The sequence below is a fragment of the Acartia tonsa genome, chromosome 3 (genome assembly GCF_053477335.1).
Source record: "Acartia tonsa isolate MP-2025a chromosome 3, ASM5347733v1, whole genome shotgun sequence".
Classification (NCBI taxonomy): Eukaryota; Metazoa; Arthropoda; class Copepoda; order Calanoida; family Acartiidae; genus Acartia; species Acartia tonsa.
The window spans coordinates 43,397,658-43,411,679 of NC_137262.1; the positions used below are offsets into that span (position 1 = coordinate 43,397,658).

General features: G+C 28.2%; 1 protein-coding gene across 2 annotated transcripts in view; it reads left to right on the plus strand.

Annotated features, from left to right (window-relative positions):
* The first annotated feature begins 3,440 nt into the window (after window positions 1-3,440).
* LOC145314271 (poly(U)-binding-splicing factor PUF60-like) overlaps window positions 3,441-14,022 on the plus strand; it is a 141,876-nt gene continuing 131,294 nt past the window's right edge. For both annotated transcript variants that reach the window (XM_080154118.1, XM_080154119.1), the window contains exon 1: window positions 3,441-3,458. The gene's annotated coding sequence lies outside the window, so the exon portion shown is untranslated. The remainder of the gene's footprint in view (window positions 3,459-14,022) is intronic.

Here is a 14,022-nt window from a genome sequence, read left to right on the forward strand (position 1 = left end):
AATTTATATAAGATTTCTGAAGAAATTTTTTTTGCTACTTTAGTATCTGGTAATTTGGCCGGTTATCCGGCCGAATATCCGGTAATTTGGCCGGATATCCGGTATCCGGTATCCGGCCAAAAAAGTATCCGGCCCAACCCTAGTAAGAACCCTTTTGTAAAGGGCTGAACTGTTAGGGACCCAATCCCTTCACCTCTCTCCTAATAAGTGATTTACTTTTATTAAAAAATACACAAAAATCAATTTGACTAACGTCCAGTAAATTAAATAAAAAAGTTCTAAAAATAAAAAAAAAACATAAAAAGAATTGTAGTTTTAAAATAAATAAAAAAAAACCAAGTATTAGTATATTTTGAGTTTCCCACAGAAAGTGCAGTTTTTGCTACAATTTTACAAGAGCAAAAACTAGGATTGCACAACAATTCAAAGTTATATAATTGTGTTTTATATCTAGAATATTCTAGACTTTTTGTAGGAAACAAGAGTATAGTTATTTACTGTGATTCAATAATTTCATCATTATTTTGTATTATGTAATTGTATATAGATACTAGAATGTTCTTAGAAACACTTTAATTATACAAGCAAAAACCAATGAATAAGTTTTTGTCATACATAAAAAGCTAATATTGCATCATGTGTAAGTTTCCAGAATCTTCTTTATTATATGACAAAAACTGATGTAGAAGTTTTTATTATGCTTTTTAATACACAAACAGCTAATATTGCATCATGTGAAAGTTTCCAGAATCTTCTTTATTATATGACAAAAACTGATGTAGAAGTTTTTGTTATACTTTTTATTGCACAAAAAAGCTAGGATTGCATCAGATTATGCCATTAACTAAATTCTAGAACATTCTAAGATCTCAGTATAAATAGAGCAGCAAAGTATCTGGTTCTCAATGAGCCTTGCACACTCATTCACTCGTAACCTTTTATTTAACCTCTGTATCTCTTAATGTTTAACCTATCTAATGTGTTTATCTGTATACTATCTCTTTTCTTAACCATTCTGTTAGTTTTGATAAGAATGGTGTTTATTTTTATGTGTATCAATTTTTCATTTATCTTAATTTCTGTTTTACTCTTATTGAGATTTATAGAAATTTTACAAGTTCCCTGTTGGGACTTGTAAAAATCAAATGAAGCTCAAAACTAGAGAAATAGTCTAAGTTCTGAAAAATCATATACTTATGCTGCTTAAAAAAAATCTATCTTTAGCAAATTTATCTAAGTTAAACTATTATATCTTTGGACTTGTAAATTTACAAAACATAATGAAGTTTGATGATTATTTTTCAAAGTATTTGGATAACAAACAATTACATGTCAAGTGTAAAGAAAATCTTAAAGAATCAAATATTATAAGTTTAAAAATTACTTTCTTATTAAGAACTTATGGTTTACACTTTGCAAATCCAAAGATATGTTTTAACTGTCATAAAACATATTTAACCTTATATAAAATAATTGAAAATAACTTAAAAAACATTTTTATACTTATGTTAGAATACAATACTAAACTATGATACTCACATTTAATCAACAATAAAGTATAAACAATAAACATTTAGTACATTTTTCACTTTGGTATATATTGAATAATTTGAACTTGAAGTTGTGAGACAACAGTTCTTTATTGCACAAAAGTTAATAAATAATGGGAGATCTTCGCGTGGAAGTGTTTACAACACTTAGGTCTTTGTATTAATTTTGCCATTACTTAAGCAGTTTAAGAGTAAAAGTAAAACTAATTTAAAAACTTAACTTATAAGCATATCATAACTTACTAAAGGACCTTTGCCTCTATATTATCTTGGTAAATGTTTATTATTTAAATATTCTTTATCTAATAGACTTTTTCTTAGAAAGCAAAATAATTACTAATTTAAAGCTTGTTAGAAAGTCCTAGTACCTTTGGAAGCGATTAGTAAAGAGCGGAGTTATTCCTGCGGAGGGAATAGCGTGATTAGTGATTATGTATATAGTTGATATTCATTAGGTTATGATAGTCTACATGTACAACTTATTAAAGGACCTTTGCTACTATATTGTCTAAGTATAAAGTAACTTCAAAAATACTTTGATGATTCCTTTTATTTAGAAATTCAAAGTAGTTGCTAATATCAAAGCTTGTTAGAAAGCCCTAGTACCTTTGGAAAACGTTAGTAAAGAGTGGAGTTCTTTCCTCCAACTTGATTAGGAATTATTCAAGTGCAAAAATAGAATCATTCTTAGTTGAGGGTTAGGAATCAACGTGGTTAGCAATTACATATATAGTAGATACAAATATTTTAAGTTTTGCAAAATTACTAGAGATTAAAGGACAGCTATCTGTAGGCGTTTGGAGCTTTAGGGACTGAAACGCACGACACAAATGCAATTGAGAACCTTGTGTACAAGCAATTGCAACTAGATGACACTCTAGAGGCCCTAGAGAATGCTAGTATATTTGTGGCCATTGGTCGCGGCCCTAGGGGGACACTCGCACCGGTTGACACTCTAGAGGCCCTAGAGCACACCGGAACATGGGAACCTCTATAGTTGTACCTCTCTTTAAGGATGCTTGATAAGAAATATTAAGTTGTATAATACATGCTGAATTAGATTTTGGGACACTGATTAGTACAGCTCTGTAGCTTAATAGCTTGGATTCTAGGAGTAAGGGTACGGTAGCGCATCAAGTTGTACTTGTATAAGCCGGCTATGCAGTTTACTCTGAGTTTCTATTGTTATAAGAAAAGCAAAATACATCTGGTAGCTTGCTAGAGTTTAATTAAGCATTGGATAAATCTTTATTTATTTATTCTTGGAAAATCTAGCTTTATTTAATATTCTCACAAATTATAGCTTATAAGTACTTCACAACATAATTTTAATCTAAGTTAAAGTATTGAATCGAACTGCTTTTCTTTGGCAAAGTTGAATTGTTTATCACATCTATCACTTGAATCAATTTAGCCTAACCAGCTAAATGTTGTAAACTTTGACAATATTGCGTTTAACTTATTCGGTTTGGTAGCTAAGTTTATGCTTTGTCATATGAGTTGGAGATTGGCTTCAACTTGGTTGGTATTCTCTTCTTGTTCTGAAACTTGGCACGTTTTATTAGAATTGGGAGAAAACATATCATTTGGTGCAACATCGGGTTGTTCAATATTTTTTTTTGGTGTAGAGGGGGGTGCATATTAGTTTGTTTTTACATCAAAAAAAAACTAAAGCTGAACAGGTTTTACATTATACAGAGATTCAGAAGGTTATAAGTGCAAGTGCAAAGTAATATAACTAAAAAGTGAAGTGAAAATTTTTACATATATAATTTTTTCAATAGTGAATAAGTTAATTTGTAAGAACATACAAATTAAATTAGAGTGAAGTCTCTGCATTAACTTTTATTTTTTTAGAAATTGGTAAGAATATATCTGAAAAATTATTGCTTGATTCACTTCTACAAGAGATATATTCTTTGCTTCATCATAAGTACCAGACAGGTGGTAAGATAAATAAAAAGGAGTGTAGATAGATTCTTTTTGCATTACTGTACCAAAAGAAATTTTTGGGAAGAATCTTCTAATAAGTTTTATATCAATTATAAAAATTTTATATATTTCCATTTTTAAGTCCGCAAGTTTAGAGATAGATTCTTTTTGCATTATTGTACCAAAAAAAATTTTTTGGGAGGAATCTTAAAATAAGTTCTGATATCAGTTAGAGTAATTTTACATTTGTATAATAAGTCTGCAGCAAGTTTTGAGTAAAGGTTTCTTTTTGCATTATTGTACCAAAGAAAAATTGGGAGGAATCCTTTAAGAAGTTTTATATCAACTAGACTAGCTTCTTTAATAAGCTTTAATAAGAAGTTTTATATCAGTTAGACTAACTTCTATAATTGTATCTCAAATTTTAAAATCTCAAGTTTAAAAATTTAGTATCTCAAGTTTAATTAAAAAGAAATTTTAGCCAGCAAAATTAATTTTTATTTTTGTATCTCAAGTTTAATAATTTCATTAACATCTATATTTTTTATTACTTTATTAATTTTTGACCCTACAATTTTTAAACCAATAGTGGTTTTAGTCAGTCATATCTTAACATCTATTAAGGATCTTTTTATACTTATTCAAAATGAAATCACTAAGAAAACGTAGTAAAAGTAGGGAAAAAGATATTGACTATTTGAGAAATATGTCAAGTCTTATTAAGTCCGATGGACAAGGGGACTTAGAAAGTTTACCAATCTCTTCTCAGGATTTAGTAGAAGATGAAACTAGCCCTGAGTTTAATATTACTGAAAGAGTTATGTCTAGAAATGCAGAAGACATAGACTTAGTCAATGATATGAATGATACTGTTGAGATACTAAAGCAAGATATCAAGTTTAATAATACTATTGATAATAACTTAGGCCGTATATTGCTTGAATTAACTGCTCAAATAAATGATTTGAATAAGAAAACAAATCTACCTAAAGGTAAATCAGTAGATGAAACTGTTAATGATTTTAATGAACATTTAAAGGACTTAGAAACTAGTATTAATGATAATGTCAATAGGAGAGTGGGTAAGATTGAAGACTTAGTAGAACAACGTGTTAATGAGGCCTTACAGAAACATGTTAGAGAAAAAACTTTTAGTAACTATATCAATCATGCTGAAACAATTTTCCCCCCAAGTTTTGATTGCAATTCTATTTCAGTTATTTCTGATGAAATGATAGGTCTAATCAATCACACTTTTCCTACTAGACATAAATTTAGCGGTTTTGGCACTCCTTCCGTTGTAGAATTTTTAAGAAATATGAATGCGGCACAAGCTCAATGTAAATTATCTGAGCATACATTTAAAGAAACACTCCTAAGATGCACAACAGGAGAAGTATATGATAGTGTAGCTACAATGGTAGATGGAAATATATCTCTTTCTGAAATTTATAACGCGTTATTAACTAAATATGATACAAGATTAAGGCCTGAGCATGCCCAATTAGAACTTGAGAATTTTGTTTTGCCTAAGGATCCTACATTTAATAAAGTTGTTAGTAAAATTATGGCTCTATGTCAAAGAGCTTGTTTGGAACATGGAGAGCCTGCTAGGACTCAAATTTATAATTTAACTGCTATTGGATATTTATTAAAAAATTTACCTTATGGATCAATCAATGATGGGTTAAAGATTAGAGCAGATTTAATTACAGAGTTAGGTAGATTCCCAACTTTTGCTGAAGTAGTACAAGCACTTAGAAAGTATGTAGGTGCTATTGATTTAAATTATAGAAGGGATGATAATAGGAAAAGATATAGTAGGAGTGAGAATTTAAAAACAAGTGATATCCCTGTTCCTAAATTTTCTGTAAGAAATAATATGCGCGCAAAAATATCAGAGATCAATCATAAGCAGAATTTTTTAGGGAGAAGGAATGATCATAATTTTAAATCTCAGTCTTATAACAATACAAACCCTACAAGTAATAGGTATAATGGCAATCAGCAAAAGTATAATAATAATAACAATAGTAACTATAGAGACCACAGAAAACAAAATCCCAATTTCATTCCCTTAAAAGATAACCCTAAAATAAACAATAGCAGAAATAATGATAATAATACTAACCGCAAAGATTATGGAATTCATACTGAAGTAAATGGTAGATTAAGATGTAATTTTTGTGGTAAAAACACTCATGCTGGCAGCAAACTTTGTTATGAAATGAGAAATGATGAAGGAATTATAAAATTTACAATTCCCACTTCCGAACCTTGTCTTGTTTGTAAAAAAGAGATTGGTAAAACTTTATATCATCCATCTTACAGGTGTTTTAATAGGCCAGTTGCAAAGCAACTTAAAATGCAAGGTAAATGGAGATATCCTAGTGCTGAAGAGAGAAGGCATCTCGATAAGCAATTGAGTGGTAATTTAGCCTAAAATAAAAATGTCTAAATTTAAAAATCAACCTTTTCAAAACCCTCCCTCTGGGGAATTGAAAAGTGTTGATATTTCTGTAAATATTGGGCGAAAAATATATATACCATGTAAATTATCATTTAAAGATTCAATATTTAAACAAGCATCAGGCATGTATGATACAGGAGCTGATACCTGTATTATGAGATTTTCATATTTTTCTAGACTTTTTTCTGAACATAATAAACAGGATCTATTGTCATTAATAAAAGAAAGTAATTATGAAGTATCTGGTATAACAAATAGAAAGATTGATGTTATTGGCTCAGTTTATATGTCCATGTTTTTACAAGGGGGGCCAGTACTTAGTATAGAATTTTTGATAGTTGATCAATTTGATCAATTTCCATCTGAATCACCTTTTATTATTGCTTCAAGAATGCAAACATTATTTGGTCTTATACTAATGCCTAGTAGTCTTGAAAATACTATTAAAGTAATTCAACGTAATAAATATGGGAATAGAGTAATAACTAGTTCTTATGCTACAGAGCTAGAGCTCAACACAGCCTATGGGGTAGTTGAAAAGATTTCAAGTATGCAAACAGTAAAAGTTGATTTTGTCATTTCAAAAGCATCTAAATATTTAGTCGAAGATAAAGTAATAGTTTCTCAAGATAAAGTTCCATATGATGAAATGGATGGGTTAAGAATAATTACAACTGTAACAAAAATACACTATAAAGAGTACCAGTATGTAGTAAATGCTCTAGTTGAAAATTTAAGTAATAAAACTTTTTCTGGGGTAATTAAAGCAACAATTGATTTATTTGATAAACAATATAGGTTGTATCCCATTAAAGATAATTCTAAACATATTAAGCGATCTATGAGAAGGCTTAAAACAGATAAAGTATCTATTATGTCTGAATGTAGATTACCAGATGATAAAGAGGTCTCAATTAAAAACATTGTCATAAAAAAGCCACTAATTTTTAATGATTCTAAAATAAAGTCAAAATGTTATAAAGTAGATATTAGTTTCCCAAATCATTCACCAGATTTATCTGATTATACAGCAGTAAACAATAATGTAAATGATCCTAATGTTAGTTTAACAGATGAGCGCTATCCTATTAAGGAAAAAGTAATACCAAATTATGATCTTAAAAACTATTATGATTCTGAACAGTCAGTACAAATGGGATTCCAACCAAACTGGAATGATATTAAAGAAAAAGATCTTCAGCCAGAAGGTATTGGAATTCCAACTTCTATTTTAGACACTCCTAAAGATATCATTAAAGAAAGTAATTATGATCCTAAAATTTGGCCTTATGTTAAAAATATATTTATAGATAAATATCCACAAATAGTTTCACGTCATTCTTTAGATAGGGGACATTTATCCAAAACTTTAGGTTATTTTAATTTAAGGTTAAAAGAAAATATTGTACTTCCTAAAAATAAAAAGATAATATATGAATCCTCTGCAGATGCTAGTATGCTGAGGGATGTTTTAGATTATTTATGTAAATTAAAAGTAATATCGAAAGCAAGTCTTACTGGGGATGATATACCAAATTTCAGTTCACCATGTTTTTTAGTAAAAAGGTCTTCAAAGGATTCAGCTGCAAGATTAGTAGTATCATATAAGCTTTTAAATGAATGTATAAGTCAAGATCCAATAACAATCTCAAATTTTGACATGATATTAAATAGGTTACACTCAGCACATTGTTATAGTTCAATAGATTTGAAGTCAGCTTTTCAAAGCATAGAGCTGACTCCAGAATCCAAAAAATTAACCCTATTTAGTTGTATGTGGGGGAGTTACATTTTCAATACTTTAGCTACAGGAATGTCTGTATCTCCAAATGCTCTCGCTAGATTTTGCGATGTAATGATACATCATATCCCAAGTAGAGATAAAAATGGTAAAATACAATTAAATGAAAAAGGACTACCAATAGTGATTAATGATAGGATACCTAATGTAGAAATTTTCTATGATGATATAATTATTTTTTCAAAAGCTGGGCGTACTTATGAGGAAACCATTAAAATACACTTTGATTTAGTAGAAAAGGTTGTTTCTAGATTAGCATTTCATAGAGCTAAACTAGAGGTAGCTAAGAGTCAACTTTGTAAGTTTAAAATATCCTTTTTAGGCTGGCTTATAAGTAATAACTATTTAATGGTCGATCCAAGAAGGGTCGAAAAACTAAATGAGAAAACTTTTCCTTCTAGTGCCAAAGGCATGAAATCATTCTTGGGTGAAGTAAATTGGTTAAGAAATACTTTAAATTTTCAAGTTTTAAGAAACATTCATTATCTAACACCTCTTACTAGTACTAAATTGGGAAAATATAATCCAAATAATATACATAGAGAAAAATTTGAGGAACTTAAGAAACAGCTAACTCAAAGTTGTTTATTCTCAAAAATATGTTTACCAGGTGTACCTAAAATACTTTTTACTGATGCTGCAAGTGAAAAGTATAGTCAATACTCCTGTGTTTTAGCACAAATAGTACCAGCAAAATATTCAAAAAACTTTGTTCCATCTTACATATATTTAGACGATCCTACCCATAGAATTATTTTTGATTTAAAATTACCAGTGAAGCCAGTTCCTCTTAAAAAAGATAACCAAACAATCAAAGATTATTTAATAAATCTTGAGAGTAATTATCCACCTGAGTATGAATATTTGGATGATGATACCTTGGGGTATCAAGAACACTTTAAGATCTCATTATCCGTATGTTTAAAACTTATGTTGGAACTTCAAAATTGTGTAACAAAGTTTGAGAGTATTTGTTTTGACCTACAAAAACATATTAGAGAACATATTATGTATAACCATATTCTGGATACTGAACATAAAGGTAATAAATTAAGTATGAAATTATATTTAGAGGACATTAAAAAAGGTGTACTTAAAATAGATACAGGATTACACATTTTTAGCGCACTTTCAAATGTACTACATAGGCCTGTAACTCTTATTAATGCAACAAATAAATTCAATGGTAAAAAACTTATAAGATTTAATAATGATAAAAACAAACCTCCCTTTTTCTTTTTATTGTATAAGAAAAATTCGAATCTTATTGTTAGGCCTACAATTTTAAATAAGCACTCAGAATATAATATAGGTAAACATAAGGGTTCTTTTGAAATAATTTTATATCACTCAAAAGTAATTCCTGAAGAAATGAGAAAAACTAATATTATGCAACTAGAATTGTATGCAATTTTAGGTTCATTACAAGCAACTAGAAAAATGGTTAATTCTGATGAATTATTATTAGCTTGTGATAATAAATGTCTTTATTATCTGTATAATCAAGATGTTAAAGACAGCCATACTAAAATTAATAATTGGGGAGTTAAAATAGAACATGATTATCCAAATTTAGGTTTAGTTTTTATAAAATCTGAAAATAATCCAGCGGATTTTTTGAGTCGCGTTTTTCAAGTTAGTAAGCCTGAAATTGCTCACATTAAATTACCATATATTGTAAAGGATTCTTTAAATGATTACATGCCTAATCAAACAACAATGACTGTAAAAGATTGGCGTGTATGGGTTGAAAATAACCCACAGTTTATTGAAGTTGACAAAACAAGATTGACAGAAAGACAGTTAGAAAGTATTAACAAAAGAGATAAAAATATTGCAAAAGGAAAGGAAAAGGGGAAAGAAATAAAATCTAACAGTTTTCAAGTCACTTGGAAAATTAATAATTCAAAAGTTATAGAAGACATAATAATAAATGAACTAGATCCCAAAGTTTTTGGATCAGCATTGTCTAACAATCTAGCCGAGCGTAATACTAGGGCAGTATTTAATCCCATAAGAGTTTTAGAAGATATATTAACAACTGATAAAATAATAGAAGAGCAGCAAAAACAATATACACAAATATATACCAATTGTGTAACCAGTAAAGATAAAACTTATAAAGATAAGAACACATTTTATTTTTTACAGTTAGGAATTTTATATATTAAATTTAAAAATAAAATCCCTAGAATTTATGTACCAGATAGTTTATTGGATAAATATATAGCTATGGTGCATACCATTGTAAACCATGGTGGTCCTAAGAAAATGATTAGCAATTTGATTAATTACTATAATCCAAATTTACAAAAATTATGTTACAAATATGCAAGTATATGTGTAGCATGTATGTTAACAAATCATCCTAATAGATCAAATAAATTAGGAGTTTTTCCTCTTACAGCTGGAGTTTTAGAATGCATACATATGGATTTAATTGAAGGTTTACCAACAGCAAGTGGATTTAATCACATATTAATGGCAAGATGCGTAATATCTGGTTATATGATTCTACTTCCTGTTGTTACAAAAACAGCAAATGAGTTTTTATATCTCTTTGTTAACCATATATGGGTTCACTTCCACCCAAAGGCTGTTTTTAGCGACAATGCCGGTTTATTTAGTTCTAATAAAACAATATGAATTTTAGCTCTTTTAGGGTGTCAGTTTATTTATTCATCAAGCTTTTCTGGAATGTCACATGGAGCAGCGGAAAGTTATGTGGGTTTAGTTAAAAGAATAATGAAAAAAGTATTATCTAATCAACCTAATTTTAATTGGACATTTTTACCATCTATAATAGCTCAATTGCATAATTCCAGTCGTATAACAAAAACCGGTTTTACACCTAATCAATTAGTATTTGGCACAGAGTCTCATTTAAGTAAATGTTTCCTAGATAATCCTTTAGTGCCAAAATTTCACCCTATAATTTCTCGTAGTGTAAAAACATTTGAAGCACAACAATTAAGTTTAACAAAAAATCTAGATTCCGTGAGACATTTCATAACAAAGGAAAGAGATAATAGACTTGACAAAGCCAATAGAAATAAGGTTACTAGATCATTCCAAGTAGGAGATGTAATTTTTGTAAAGGATATGAGTAAAATATTGGGTACTACACAACCTCTTAAAACATATTATCATCCTCAACCTTTTGTTATTGTAAAAGTAAATCCAGTTTCAGCCTGGATATCTAGAATTGTTGATGAATTGACCATAATTAGGCCATTTAATCATTTCAAAAAGTATATACCTTTTTCTGATGAATTTAAGGATTTACCTAAAGAAATAAAAGAAATTGCTCAACAACAACCTATAAATCTAACCACTGAAGAAATTAAGAAATTAATTTCATCAGCACCTTTAAATTTTGAATTATTCAAAAATGATGAAAAATTGGATAAATTGACTATTGATTCAATAAATGAGTTTGACAAACCTAAACCTGAAAATTTAATTTCAGATAGTGAAATAAAGGACCAAATTTTAAATGATGATATTGATGAGACTTCAATGCCTATAACAAGAAGTAAATTACAAGGAATAATAAAACAAAAGCAAAAATATCATGAAAAGTCTGGAGAAACACCAAAACAAATAACGTTTGACTTACACACAGACGAACAAAAAGTATAGAGTAGGTTCATTACTTTTAAGTCTATTTTAATTAAATTTTTGCCCAAAATTTTAATTTTATAATTTTAAGTAATAATAAAGGTTTTAATTAGTGTAGTAAGAAAATAAAATACATTGTATGATATTTAAGATATTTAGTTCTATTAAAGTAAAATAAAATTTAAAATTTTTGTTGATCACTCTATTTGTGGTATATCTATTAAACACAAACCAGAGATGAACAATGACAAGTGTCAATTTCTTATTTTAAACTTCCTTTAGATTACTTCATGCTTTAAATATAATTATTTTTACTATACGAGCAACAATATAACAGCAAACAACATTTTCGGCTTTTAAAAAAAATTTCTTTTTCATCATGAAGAACATCATATTTTTGGCTATTTTCATAACATTTTCATGTTCAGAAGATGTGATAGATTTTTTCTATCATGAAAAAATAAACCGAGATAAATACCTAGACTCAACTAAATCGGTGGTAAAGATTATTTTTGACTACAACCAAAATATGAAGGATGTAAACACACTCTTCCGAACATCTTTTAATGATTTAAAAACTGAACTAAATACTGATAATGCTGAAATTGAAGCAAAAGGTTCAAATATAGCTATTAGTCTGAATAAATTTCTTGTACTTACAAATAGATATGACCAATTATCAAAAGAAATTGATATAATAATTTCGCATATGACAGCTCTAGACCAACAAATTAACTCAGATTTTGAAGTAAATTATATAATAGATGAAAATAAACAATCTTTTCATTTGGATAATTTTAAGATGCATCAAAAATATTTAAAGGAAGCTTTTCAACCTATACCTTCCATAACTGAAGCAATGAGAAAAGATAATACTTTTATTAGAGGGGTAGATCTTACATTTAATAATCTCTATATTCCTGCAAGAATTTTAATAAGTTTTCTGGAAAATTGGATTGTAACTTTCAAATATTGTTTCCAAGGGGTTGTAACAAATGATCTTAGAAGAAAATTGACTCCTGAAAATAAACACTCTGACTTAGTAAATATCAATTTTATAGGATCAGGTCTGGTTGATAGTAAACCAACATTCTATTTAGAATTAAATATTTTATCAAACAAAATTAAATATAATTCTTTGATTGCAATACCATACTCGGGAATTTCTTTGGATGCTTATTATTACTACAATACAGAAAACCAAAAGATTGCTAAATTTATCACTGAAGATGAAAAACAATTAGGACTAAATGAAGCTATAACTTTTTGTTTGAAACATATAAATGATAAGAAATTTGACCTTATTATTCAATATTGTCCGTTTATTAGCAACACAAAATTATTTCAAATAACAAACGAAGGAATTTTGCTTTTTAAACATGATGATAAAATAGGTAAAGCATTTGTGTTAGGGCTTCAAAAGGATTTAAATAGCTCAAATTACCCGGTACATATTATGTTTAATGGGAAATTGGAATTTAATCTACCTCACAAAGGAGATGTGGTAATAGAAAGACAATCTAATTTTAAAGTAATTTCTTCCTCGTTAACATCTGATCAAAGACATCTATTGGAATTAAAAGTTAATAATACCAGAAGTAATCTGGAACAAGCTACAATTATTAAACATATAAGTAACTACTTCAAAAATTCATATTATCAGATATTCATTAATATTTTTGTGTTTACCTCAATAGCGTTTTTGGGAGTTGGATCCAAGGAATTATATGAAAAAATTAAAGCACATTACAAGCCTCGAAATAGCTCTAAAAAACTTATAATAAACAGATTGGAAACAATACCTTTGAGATCTAGAAGTAGACGTTAAAATTTAAGCAATGTTATAGTTGAACAGTAGTTCTAAGTATCAGTTTTTAAAAGTAAATTTTACAATATTTTTTTGGGGGGGGGGTTGACAACTTTTAGTTAAAACAATGTTTTAACCATTTGTTATTCTCTTTCCAGTAGAATTCTTCTTCCAGTCGATAACCTAAAAAGCAAATTATCTATTCGGAAATATAAAATATAATTAAAAAAAAATCAGTTGAATCAAAATAGGTAATCTAACAAGGTGAAAATATCTCATCATTATGCATTTAAAATATCCAAAGTAAAGGGTATCTCATTCCAATGCATTTAAAATATTCAAAGTAAAATGTATCTCATCCCTATACATGGAAACAACTATTATTATTAACTAGTTTTAAGCGTTTTCGGATTTTCGATTAAAAGTTTTTTTTTCAGAAAATATTGAGTAACTTTAAAACTAATATCATATGTGTTTTCAACATTGTAATAGAATTTTAAAGACCGAGCTCGATTAAAGAGAGACTACAAATAAAAACTTTTCTTTGTTTCAATCATATTTTGGTTTTAATATTTAAGGCGGAAAAATTATTTAAGCAGTTATGTCTACAACAAACTTTTGTCGGTGAAACATAAAACTTTAAGTGATTAAAGAATGAAGAGATTTTCTGGTAGGCTTTATTTTATAATATCATTTAAATTTTCAATAAATTTTATAAGATAGAGTATATAGCTTACATTAGATAGGATCTTATGTTTTAGGAAGGAGTCTAGAACTAGATATATGTAATACAAATTGTAGAACTATTGCCTTGAGTTTTGTCATAATTTTACATAGTGAA